Source organism: Tenrec ecaudatus, chromosome 10 (genome assembly GCF_050624435.1).
Source record: "Tenrec ecaudatus isolate mTenEca1 chromosome 10, mTenEca1.hap1, whole genome shotgun sequence".
Lineage (NCBI taxonomy): Eukaryota > Metazoa > Chordata > Mammalia > Afrosoricida > Tenrecidae > Tenrec > Tenrec ecaudatus.
Window position 1 is genome coordinate 72,604,406 of NC_134539.1, and position 13,132 is coordinate 72,617,537.

General features: G+C 44.4%; 1 protein-coding gene and 1 non-coding gene across 2 annotated transcripts in view; both read right to left on the minus strand.

Moving 5' to 3' along the window:
- The window catches only part of MAMDC2 (MAM domain containing 2), a 205,021-nt gene that overhangs the window by 149,947 nt on the left and 41,942 nt on the right, over positions 1-13,132 (minus strand). The gene's annotated exons all lie outside the window — the stretch shown is intronic.
- Positions 4,192-4,355, minus strand: LOC142460433 (U1 spliceosomal RNA). Its single transcript, XR_012786639.1, has one exon. It is a non-coding gene; the product is annotated as a U1 spliceosomal RNA (small nuclear RNA).

The following is a 13,132-nucleotide window of genomic DNA, read 5'->3' on the forward strand; positions in this document are numbered from 1 at the left end:
TGACTGGAGAAAGGGAGGCTATCCTTCAGTCCAAGGAAGATTTATAGCCTCAGAAAACCTGTCACAGTGGTTATGAGTCAGAACTGGGGTTTTGTTTGGGTTGGGCGAGAGACACTTCCTTCCCACTGCAATGATCCCCCGCAAGAATGGTGAATCTGGGCAGCTTCCAGGGGTCTGAAAAATGAATCCAGTACAACAGAAAGCCAATTCAACACGATGAAGGGAGAGAGATTGAGCTCAAGGGCACATTGCAAGCCCCTGGATACTCCTGAAGTCAGACACTTCTGAATTTTTTTCTTTACCTTGAGGTGGCATAGTGGGTTACATGCTGGGCTGCTCACTAAAAGGTCAGAAGTTCAAAACCACCAGCTACCTCATGGGAGAAGGATGCAGGTTTTGACTCCCATAAAGAGTTACAGTCTCAGAACCCCAAAGGGACAGTTCTGACCTGTTCTATAGGGTCCCTATGACTTGGAATTGACTCAAAGGTAGTGAGTTTGGGGAGAAGGTAAAACATGAACAATGAGGAGGAGAAAAAGCAGGTGGAGGTGAGTTATCAGACTGACTTTGGGTCAGTCCGAACTGACTGATAACAGTGATTTTTAAAAATAATCTTTAGTGTAAGTCAGCTTAAATGAAGAGAATTTTTTACTTGAGTTTAAAGTCTTGTTAATACAGGACTCAAAGTGAGTACACAGCATCCTGGTTCCCCATGAGAAACAGGGAAAGGTATAAAGACTGAAGAGACTGAACCAGAATGAAGAACATGGGTAGGAGACTAGCTACTTGTCTCAGCTTTCCCCTCACTTAGGTGAGGTATCCTTGAAAGGGGAGTGGACCTTCCAGTCTCGGTTTCCCCATCTGGAATAAATAAAGGAACTACAGGGTCAGCAATTCTCCAACAGAGCCTGGGACAGCCCTGAAATACTTCAGGCTACAGGAGGGCAATGGGGATTGAGAACCAACCTTCCCTTCGTGGGACTAGCTTCCTCTTATCTCTATTATATTTCAGGCTCTCCGAAGGTTTTGTGGGAAGAATGAGTTGCACTGTTGAAATGGATTAACTGACCACGCCGGTTCTGTTTACATTGTAGTCTAAATGGAGTAAAGGTTCAGTTAGGCCCCAAAAGAATGTGGAGCCTGGTTAATATTTTCTGCTCTGTGTTAGAAGTTGGTCAAAAACCAAGGGCCAGAACTCACTCCACAGAGGGTTCATTAGCTTTACACAGACATAAAAAGTTGTTAATGGCTATGGTATGCATTCCTCATCTTGAGAACTGTCTTGGAGATGCGGGTCATTGGTCACACAGGGGCCAGGGAAAGGAATGTGGATGAGTCCATGGTGATTAGTTCTGCTTGCAATGCCAATACAAACACCACCGGGAGTAATCAAGGCAAGCCACCTCTTCATAGCTCCACAGAACAGAGCATGGTGTGATTGGAGGTTTGTTTGCTTCTCTCCCTTGAGACAATGTGGTCCTTGTAGAAAAGCTGAGAAAACAGAGAGCACTTCTTGTACAATCAACTGCACAACACTTGACAGGTATCCACAGTGCTCTGAGTATTGTGAACTTGCTGCTGCGGCTGCTTCTATTTAACAACAACACACACCTTGTAGTGGAAATCAAATGTGACACTTACCTTTATGAAAGCATAAAGATTATTTTATGTAAGCTTGAATCATTATGATGACGATGAAGAACAGATTCACTCTGTCATCAAAAATTAAGCTCTAAGGTTAAGGCTGAGCCAGTTCTGTTTCTTTCAGATGCTAACAAATGAGCATACATTTCCAGAATGACACTGGTACTGTCAACAGTAGCTGGGTATTTGATGCTGCCTTAACAAAGGTCCTGAAAGATTATAAATGAAAACAAAAATTATATTTCTATTTGCCCTTTTAACCTCTGCACAAAGAAAGTTTTTCTCATTGGAGAATTTTTTTCCCTCAACAGTGTACAACTGATGCCATACACATAAATAAAAACAAAACAAAGTCACTGCCATTGAGTCGATGCTGACTTATAGGGACCCTATAGGACAGCTGAACGGCCCCTGTGAGTTTCTTAGACTGCAAGTATTTATGAGAGTGGAAAGCCCTGTCTTTCTCCTGTATGTATACATGGTAAAGTTAAAATATAAATAACCTTTGTTGATTAACTTCTGAATTCTATTGCTTTACCAACCTGTGTTGCAAGCACACATAACTCACGTTGGGGAAAGTGGGATCAATTTTAGGACAGACAGTTGTGTGATGCTAGGCAGAGATCAAGACAAGAAGCAGGCAAAGGGTTAGTTGAGGACAATCTATAAATGCACCAGGATTTGGAAGCAAGTAGTGGTCTGAAAATTCCAATTTGGGAAAGACAGCTCTTTTTAAAACTAGTCAAAGTCAGGAAAGCTAGGCCCATGAGAGGCAGAACTACATCTCAACAATGGGACATCTCAGGACGGCAAGGAGTTTCAGACAGCACCTTGGATAGCTCCCTGGGTAAGATGTTCTGAGGAAGCTGTGAAAGACCCTATGAAATGAGGAATCTCCTTGGGTTTGGTCTGCCCCCCACCTCCCCACCTGACTGTCTGTACTTCAACAGATAAGTGACTTTTCTTCCATTCCTACTGGGCTGGTTACCTCGGTGGATGCATGTTGTACTTGTCCATTTGTGATTGACTAACGAGGGTGGGAGGGTAGGGGAAGGAGAGAAAAAAGAAGAGCCGATACCAAGAGCTCAAATAGAAAGTAAATGCTTAGAAAATGACGATGGCAGCATATGGACGAATATGATACAATTGATGGATGGAGTGTTATGAGAGATGTAAGAGCCCCCAGTAAAATAATCTTTTTTGAAAAAGAAAAGAAATGAGCAACCTCATCCTCTAAGGCTCACGTCTTCACAGTTGGCACCACCCCTTGATGCAGTGAACTTGGCCCTTGGAGTCTAGGGGAAGCAGTTCAAATGGTGTAGACTTGCTGTCCTTAGAAGGTGTTGATCCTCTAGGTAAAAGTTCTTTGGTGGTGGTTGGATGGAAATATTGTTTCCGAGAATATCAGATAGTGTGCTTTTCCAGAATTTGGAACTCGAAATCTCCAGGACTAACATCACTGTGGTGACAAGGGGCCTTGTAGTGCAGTTGTAATGTGTTTGCATACACTTTGGGTGTCATATTGTCCCTTTCAAGTATCAATATTTGTAGAAGGTGGGACATAATGAATCATGTACGAATTAGATGTAATAAAGTTCTCTATTAACACAAGCCCATTTTCCCCATTACTACCACTTCACATACAGTAAAGTTCATGATTATAGAAATCCCTGTCGTGGATTTCATGCACGTATCTGTTTCCAGACTTTATGGCCCTCCCCCCAACCAATATTAATATCAGAGAAAGTTACCTTCCATGGACTCCTCACTGGTAGAGCTGAAAGTCTCTTAGGTTCAAATATGGACATAACATCATTGCTCTCAAAGATCTCTGGGTGCAATTTGCATTGTAGTGGCAAGACGTCATATCAATAACTGGAAACCTCCACTCACTTCACATGGTTTGCTTACTAAGTTGCAAGCGTGACTTTAGATTATTCATCAAGTGACCATGACACTTCAATAGAATCAATGTAGGACAGGAATCAGGCGGTAGGAAGAGATGTGTTCATGGTGGGCATGGGGTGGGGTAGCACACAGAGAAGTGCACAATGAAAGGCACCTACCTGTTCCTATGGGTCTGTGCTTGTGTGAAGCTCAACACAAGATGAGGTGGCACCAGCTCTGGGCCCCTCCAGTCAACAAAGCTTCTTGAGCATCGACTTTGTAGGCCCCAGGGACACTCAGTGCATACAACAGACCCTTAAGACATTATTTCCTCCTTTCTGATAATCTAAGTCAGATCACCTTGAGCGAGAGCTGTCTGGGGAGTAACTCGTCACGGACTATGACCAAGCCACAATATAGGACAGTGACCAAATCGGAGGTGGACATATCAGACCTGGCCGTTGAGGGCCTGTGTAAAATATTTCTATGTTATGCCCACCCCCTGGCCCCAAGCTCATGAATCAGGCACACAGTTAATAGAATGAGAGGAGAGGGAAGGAGATTCCAGTTGGTATTTTGAAGCCAAAGACAACTTAAAATATTAGGGTAGACACAGGGGATGGAATACCAAGTTGGATTTCTTTTTCTTTTTTTTTTTTTCAGGGGAGAGCGCGAACGCAGTCCCCCACTACCACAAATTATGCAGTCGAGTTTCCCACATTTGGGGAAATCGCAGGGGTCAACACATCCGGAGTGCAATGGATAAGCCTCGCCCTGGGAAAACCACCTTCGTGATCATGGTATCTCCCCTGCCAGGTAAGTATTCTCTTTTTCTTTTTTTAACATTAAAAAAAATCATTTTATTGGAGGCTCTTGCAGCTCTTAACACAATCCATCCATTGTGTCAAGCACATCTGTACATAGGTTGCCATCATCATTTTCAAAACATTTTCTTTCTACTGGAGCCCTTAGTATCAGCTAATTCCCCCCACCTCATGAACCCTTGATAATTTATAACTTTTTTTTGTTCATGTCTTACACTGACCACTGTCTCCCAACACCCACTTTTCTGTTGTTTGTCCCCCTGGGAGGGGGCTAGATGTCGATCATCTTTGTCTTATTTTAGAGGCTCAGTGGCTCATTGAGATCAGATGGGAGAAATCATTGACTCCAACTCCTGCTCACCTTGCCTGACATGTCTCGTGAAGCAGGAGTAAAGTAGGAGTGTGCTCACCTCTATTGGACTAGAGGCACATGCTTCTCCATGTGGTTTCACATTTTAACGGTGTCTGGCTAGAGAGCTCCCTCCATAACCATGGCTAATTGGGCCCACAGCAATCATTTGCAAATTGAGGAGACTGAAGGGCAGTCATGTCAGTCTTGACCTCAGGTCATGGGCAGGCTGGGCTTTGGTTTGTGACCAGGGATAGGAGAAAGAGGACATCACGAGTAAGAGAGGACAAGAAGCCAGCGGGTGGGACGCAAGGCTCGACTGGGAGTGTGTTGGCTTCTTTGCGAGAGAAATACCAGCTTTACCCTTGCAACCTGTTCCTGGCTTGGCGATGTGTGATTCCTCTTCACTAGAGCAGGCTGTGGGCAGTCCTCAGACAGGACTCGCCAAGGCTTGGCAAGCTGATTCCATCCAAGGGCAAAACTCCCCCTGGATCCCCATGTCCTTGGTTGTGTTGGGTGTAGAACAAATAGTCACTATCTTAGGAAATGTGCACCATTTTCCCAAAAAAATCATCCTCCAACAAATATAACCTTATAAAATAAAATGAGAGAATTCCACAAAGCAGGAATATATAGAAAGGTGCACGGGCTGAAAGTGGACAAGCCACAACCAGGCATTTGTGGTTGAATTTGTATCTGATTTGCCTTTGTGGGGAGAAGATAAATAATGGCCACAGATCAATTTCAAAAGCTAGTTGTGTTGCCTATTCTGGATTCGATTCATAAGATAAAATGCCTCGAGTTTCCTGGGCAATGCTAAGGACCACAAATATGATTTACCATCAGTAGACAACCTCTTCTAGAAGATTTCCATGGTAGCTTTTAAAAAACTATACTTTGAGATATTTTCAAGTCTCTCTCTCTCTCTCTCTCTCTCTCTCTCTCTCTCTCTCTCTCTCTCTCTCTCTCTCTCTCTCTGTGTGTGTGTGTGTGTGTGTGTGTGTGTGTGTACGGGGGGTGTTATTAGAACGTTTTGATTTATAGGTGGTATTATACTAAGTTCCAAGACAGAATCAGATAGAGGAAAATAGATCTCAAAGAAAGGGGGATTTCTTTCCTTCCAAAATGACTACCATGAACATCCCTGTTTCTAACCAGACAACTGACAGTACACATGCCAGACATAACCCTAATCTGATCAGTCACTTGTAGCAGACTCTGCACACATAAAACAAAGGAGCTCTTGGCTTTCTCCTTAGATAGATGATTGGCCAGATCTTTGAAATCTTGGATAAAAAGATTTTTATAAACAATATTGGGAGTACCTCATGATTCTCGCATAGGTTAAAAGTAACACTCCAAAGCAGAAAGAATTAAATAAAAAGCATAAATACTTGTTGAGAAAAACAAGGAACGTTCTCATGTTTTCACCACATTTTCTAATACATGAACTACAAACTTATTTCCAGTTTAATGAAACAGCTTTTGAAGGCAGCTTTTAAAGAATTTTGGAACTAAAGAAGTTTTCATTCTAGAACAACTCACAATTCTAATCCATAGAGCTTTTTTTCAGTTCACATGACATTACTTCTCACACTGCCTTAGTTGAACTTTATAAAAACCATTTGATGTGGTTATTAAAAGCTCCATTTTCTTTATCTCTGAACATTCATGGTCTGTATCAAGAGGCAAGATTGAAAGTCTGTAACCATCTGCTCCTTCTTTTTGCTGTTTGTATTGGACCCAAAGCCACACCCATTTCAAGGACTAAGCCATTTGGAATCTAGTTGTATTCAGGCAGGATATCTTTTATTTCCACTAGAAAAGGAGATAATCCCAAACAAGAATCCCTGGCAAGGGCACAGTAGCTGGTGGGTGAGTATTAAGTGACTCTGAATTGGCTGCCTATTTGGATGCTCCTGGGAGGAGCAATTAGCTCCCCCATAAAAAGACCTGTTGCTGCTTGTTTTCTCAGTAGACCAGACCTGGAGTTAACTCAGGTGATGGCTCTAAGACCTCTGATAGGCTACATCTCTCCACAGGGAGCCTCTATAATCTCTAGGAGATGCATGGGAGTCTTCAGACCACCAACAGACCAAGAAAGCCTAAGGATAATTAAGGAAGTTTCCCTGTGTTTAAAGAGTTTTACATTATTTCCAAAGGACATTTTGTTGCTGTGTCTATGCTTATCTACAGAGAAAGGTGGTATCTGTGGAAACACACAAACCATACAACACCCGTACAAACCCGCAATGTGGTAGCATTAGAATTTTGTTTCTACTCTTCTGTATAAGCGTTGGTGCATGGAAACATGACAGAACCAACTGTAAAAATTAGATCAAACAAACCATTCCATGAAAGGCTCAGGAGAAGATAGTCCCTCCCACGCCCTCCCGCCTGGTGACACATTAAAAGCCCAAGTCAGCTTCTCCACTCGATGACTGCGCCATTCCCTCCCACCCCAGAAAGGCTCCTCTTGTGGCTCTCCACTGGCCACAAACCCAAGATAAACAACCTCAATATCGGATTTAGTGTCGATCACTAGAGAAACCCACATTACTTCACGTCCCTGGTCTCCTCCTACACTCAGATGAAACCTTATGCTCAGTCTGCCTTCTCTGAATCGAACATCTGAGGCAAACAGAATGGGGCTTTTCATGCAGGGCCCTCTGTGAATCCGATGTCAATCAAGCATTTATTGAGTCCCCACTTATCCAGGCGTAATATGAAAACACACGAAGAAATCTACCTCAGTGGATCCATCGTCCAGGGTGGATATTAAATGGATGCCAAGAGTCAGGGTACCTAGTCCAGCCCACAGTCCCAAGTCATTCTTCATTTAATACCAAGTAAAAAGTCTCATTCTTTGCGTGCAAGGCAAGTACTTAAGAGGATTTTTGGAAAAATCATATCTTTATTTCCACATTGCTTTTCACTAACCAGGAACTAGACCTCTCTTGGGACTAAAGCCTTCCCGAGCATGTACAAGCTCTGCAATAGTTTCCATTCTTCGATGTTGGGTTTGCATTTGGCCACAAGACACTGTTTAGGAAGAGCAGTTGGCTGCCAAGTCACACAAATTGGCAGTGACACAGAGTAACCTAGGAAACCGATCGTGTCAACAAACAAGATTCCCAAATTCACACAGGACTAAACCAACCGCTCCTGCAAGCAAATGGCAACCTCTGCTTCGGGGGAGGACAGCCTTCCTTCTTTCTTAAAAAGTGTCATAAGGTATAATAGCTTCATTTTTAACAATTACCTATTATGATAGGAAGGACAGAGAACCCCAATCAAGAGACACGTAAAAGTTACCCTGAAGGTCTTGAAGGAAACTTAAATGATGAGGCACATGAAAGGAAAATCAAAAACTCAGGCCAACAACCTTTGCCTCTGTCTCTTAAAAGCCTAGGGAAGAATAAATAAAACAAACGAGTGTAAAGCAGTAGGGACATGATTAATAAATTGTCGTCCATCTTATCAACTGGTACACAATGATTAAAATAGTGAGGTAGCTCTTCATTGGCTTGCGTGTGTGTGTGTGTGTGTGTGTGTGTCCATAGCTTCTAATTTAGAAAGGTTTACAGACCCGGCGATCTAGTTCCACACAGATTCTAGCCTCAAAAACCCTTCTCTGTCACATGCGATCACTAGAAGTAGAAGGAACTTGGTGGCACCCAACAACACGTCTCTAAAAGACCCGAATGTTCCTAAAGCCACGCTTAACCAATAACATATGAAAGCAAACACGGGCGCCTGCACACATGACAATATGAACCACTGACATAAAGTAGATTCAGCCTCGATTCAGGGTTTCAGAGATAACCGTTCAGGCAGAGAAAACATGCTGCATAAAATGAATGGCACGTTCAAATGCTTCCACACAGACAACGTAAACAAGAAGAACGTTTAGCAATAACCCCGTGCTTACATAACCACCAGGAAAGACCGTTTGCAGCCAAACGTTCATTCGGTTTAATCAGTTGCAGCTGCCCATGTGCCCACTCAGTCAGATACAGAGCAGGTGTGTTTTGTTTGTGTTGGGCTGAAGGCACTCTTGTCAAATGGCTTCCACAAGGTCGCACGGTGAGCTGGGGAGTCAGAGAGAGAGAGACACCCTCTGAAAGCCACCCTCGAGGGCCCCTCACATGGCCATGGGATGTGACCGGTGTGTGAAGGGCAGATTGACTCTAACCAACAAGAACCAACCAGTAGTCATTTTCTTGTCAAAAACCCCGACGTGGCTATTAAATATGTGGTTTAGGAGCTATGAGTCAAGAGGTCACAAAAAACATGGGAAGGTGGACTACGGAGCAAAACCTTTTGGCTTGGATTCATGACCACCACAACCCCACCACCCCGCCGCACTCCCTCAGCAGACCCCCCACACTAGGTTCGAGGACCAAGTTCTTTCATCCATAAAACAATAAGATGGTAAATTCTGGGGCTGTTTATGTTCTAAGCAGTCTGGTGGGTGACCCATTCAGTGGGGCAGGAGAGTGGATCATGCCGTCCTCAGAGCAACTTGTAACGGGGATTGAAGTTGCTCCTTAAATAAGTCTTTTGGAGAGATTCTGGATCCCATCACGACAAAATCATCCTAGCTCCGTGAGTTGTACGCACTGGTCTGTGCCTGGTAAGTTTACTCTTTAGGGACTTCTGCAAACGCTAAGGGTGAGGGGGCCCCAGATCACCTCTCCACAGCATTTCAAGGCAATCTCCTTTGTTACGTGAATCCTAGTTAAGTAAAGGATGGGTGTACCAGAAGTATGGGTCCACAACCCATGGGTATACCAGAAGCTAAGAGATAGGGACCCAGCTCTATGCCTTGCCCACAAAGAATGTTGGCTAAGTGGAAACTGGAGTGAAGACTAATTCAGGGGCTTTCCTCTCCCTGTGCTAACCCTAGAGGTCCTGGGATTCCCTTGATATCGACTCTGGGCCATCCAACCTCTTCACTTGCTAGGGAATAGCATTCCTAAAGAAAAGTGGGTTCAGTTCATTTCATAAACATTCTAGATCAAGTAAAAACATCCTGGACCCAGGGCCTAGGACTCCAGGTCTAAGTTGAGGTCAAGAAATGGGGAGTGTGGAGCCTTGGGATGAGGGCTTTTGCTGTCAGGCCTGAGTGGGTATCATGAACAGAGACCCAAGGTTTCCCGATGAACAACATAACATTCACTAGGTAATGAGTGAATTTTAAAATATTGATAAAGGGAAAACAAGAACACTGTGGTGAGGGGAAAACCCGGCTGGGGGCGAGTTACCAGACTGACTCTGATTGGTGTTGGCTTTTACAAAGTCAGCGTGGGCGGCTACACTGTGTGCAACTGTTTGTAATAGTAAATTGGCCCTAATCGTCACAATCCCACAAACACATCATGGAGTCGTGTAAGCATTTGTTCTTTTTTTGCATCTTGGTACAAGTTGCAGGAGCTCTTGAGGGGTATTGGTTACAAGTGGGCTGCGATCTGCAAGGTCTGCAGTTCAAAACCACCAGCCTCTCTTCAGGAGAAAGATGGAGCTTCCTAATTCCTTGAAGAGATACACTCTTGGAAACCCACAGGGACAGGTCTACCCTGTCCTATGGGGTTGCTATGAGTCGGCAATGAGAGTCCATTTGGCTTTGAGGTTTGGGTACAAATGGAAGAAATGGGTGGGGTAGGGTTTTAGATGGGTGAAATAAAGTCCCTGAGACCAGTGAGTTGGCTTTCCCACTTGTAAAGTTGTCGTCTAAGAATCTCAGGTGCAGCACTGACTCAAACCTTTTAGTATGTGGGCAATGCTTTCATATCAGTTGATCTCTCTCAGACTATTGTCCCACACAGTCAAGGACCAGCTCAGTGCTTGATATCTCTGGCTCACTTGAAGCCAACAGAGAACCCAACAGTGGCCCACATCCCTCAGGGAATCCAAAAGAATGGTGAGAGTAAATTGTATCCATTCTACAATAGGGACCCTGCATCACAAACCCACTGCCACTGAGATGGTTCTGACTCAGGGTGACCCTATTGGGCAGAGTAGAACTGGCCCTATGGACTAATTTATGGTGCGGCTGGCAGGTTTGAACCACTGACCTTGTGGTTAGCAACCCCAACTAGGTCATCTGAATTTGGCACAAAAGCAGAGTTTGGGAGGAACTAAAGAGTACTCATAAGTCATTTCAGTGAGGCTATTAGAATTGAAACTACTTGAAATGTAAACGTCAGCTCCCCAGTCACTCTTATCACATTTTAAGTGTTCAATAGTCACACTTGGCTAGTGGCTACCATATCGGACAGCACAGACATAGAACATTTCCGTCATTACAGAAAGTTCTACTGGACATCATCGGTGCCGATTGACCTTGACTGTAACCTGAATTCTTCGTGTCTAGAGTCATCTACTAGATTAGAACAGTTAAAGGGCCCAAGGGAGGCCTCGGAAGGGTGCGAAGGAGGACTTTGCCTTCACTCTCCATCCTTCCTCAATTTCACCGAAGTGACTGAGCAAGTACTGCTTTAGGCCCTCCCCATTCCCCCTTCTGCAACCCCTTCCATCCATGACAGAAGCCACGGTAAACTAATCCAGGCCCCGAACATAGGTAGGGAGAACCAACATTTATGTAGTGCTAGTAAGTCATCCTAAGGATGAAGTGGGTTTTTCTTTAATCCTTACTTTTTAAAGAATTAGGGGGGAAAACCCCCCAAAAAAACCCTGGCATTTGGGTTTCCCTCCTCTCCTCTAACTCATGAAGAATTCCAAGATCTGCCTTCCTGGGCTTTCACCCCCATGTAGGACGATGTCCAAGGAACACTCTGTGTTGCTTTTACATTACCAGCCCTCTCTGCTCACCCTACGCCTTGACACCTAGTTTAATAGGAAAGGCTCAAGCGACTATTTTTAGAGAACAATCTGTTATTGAAACTCCCTTCTGCTCCTACTCCCGAGTATAAACATTCTCTTGGGTATGAAATAAAACACTCACCCTCAAGCGATCCAAATGCAAGTGGCGAGAGTTTAAAGAAAGCGCTCCCGTCAACCTAATGGAATATAGATACACCCAGTGTGTTCCACACACAATCCCGTACCGGAGTGAGGCAACCATCTTTCCACTGGAAAGGATGCAATCGTGACTAAAATCTCAAAATCACTCTATCTACCAAAGCGATGTCGATGAGCTCCAAGGAGATGCTGGAAGATACAGAATGTTCCTTGGCTGCAGAATTGGTGACCAGAGCCCAGAGTTGAGGGAAGAGAGGCCTAATACCCTGATAATCCTAAAGAGAGCCTCCAACAGCCGCAGGTTTTCTAAGAGGGGCCAGAATGTCTATCTACTAGGCAGTCGACGTGGTCTACTCATCCCAGCCCTGAGGTCCCAGGGGTCACTGGATTTTATGAGGAGCACACTGTTCTTGGTGAGCGGTGGTTCCCTTCCCTGCTTATCCTGTAGAGCTAGTTTTGGGTGCACCTCTCAATGCGAGAGGAGTTGGAGAACCCCTTCAGTAGCTGAAGGGGAAATGTCTCAGGTGCAGAGACTACACAGAGATCCTCTGTGGCCATCCCAGCACCTGCGTAAACCCATCAGTAGTCTGCCCCCAGGGGAATTTTCTGTTGCCTGGATGGGGAAGCTAGCCTTTATATCAGAAATTAGTTTTATTTTGGTTTTAAACCAACTGGAACACCTTATTGCAGATACTCCGTGCTCCCCCAGTTCAAGATAAACAACCATCACAATTGAAATGACCTTGGCTTGTCAGGAGTAAAAAATGTTCTTCCTTTAAACCACCCATTTTCAGATGCTTGTTTCTTGGAGATGAAAGCTTTACTCTCCCGTGGCCCATTTCCATGTTCTTACTCACATCTCTGCTGCATTGAGAATCGAGGCAATGGACGTTCTTTTCCATTGTTTTCTCTTAGGTGGGCCCTTCTCAGCTTTTTGGGGGGGATGGTACACTTGTTTATCATACAGAAAGAGATATAATCATCTGCTAATAATTCAAAGTGGGTAATATCTCCCCCGGGAGGTGCTGGGACAATACGAGGAGGCTGCAAACGCAAGCAGGTTCTGGACGATGCCCATAGCACAAACATTTGTAATTGCCAGGCAGGCACTAGGTTCGTCTTTTTGTTGATTGCTTACATTCTTTTCTTGTTTTTCTTTTTCTGAAAAGGTGGTGTCGGGCCGAATAAGTTTGGGAATCTATCATGTAGAGAAACAATCCACTCTAATGGTTAAAACTCTTGGCTGCCTAGGTTCAAATCCAGCTTAGCCTGGTCGAGTTCCTGAACTGCAGTGACTCAGTTTCCCTCGGTGGTAAAGTGGGACTAACACTAGCACCAATGCCCAGCTGACGGCGAGCCTTGCTGGCCCCAAGGTCAGCAGTCTGCAACCGTCACCTGCTCCCTGGGAGAAATATGGGGCTTTTTACTCCCGTAAAGAATTACA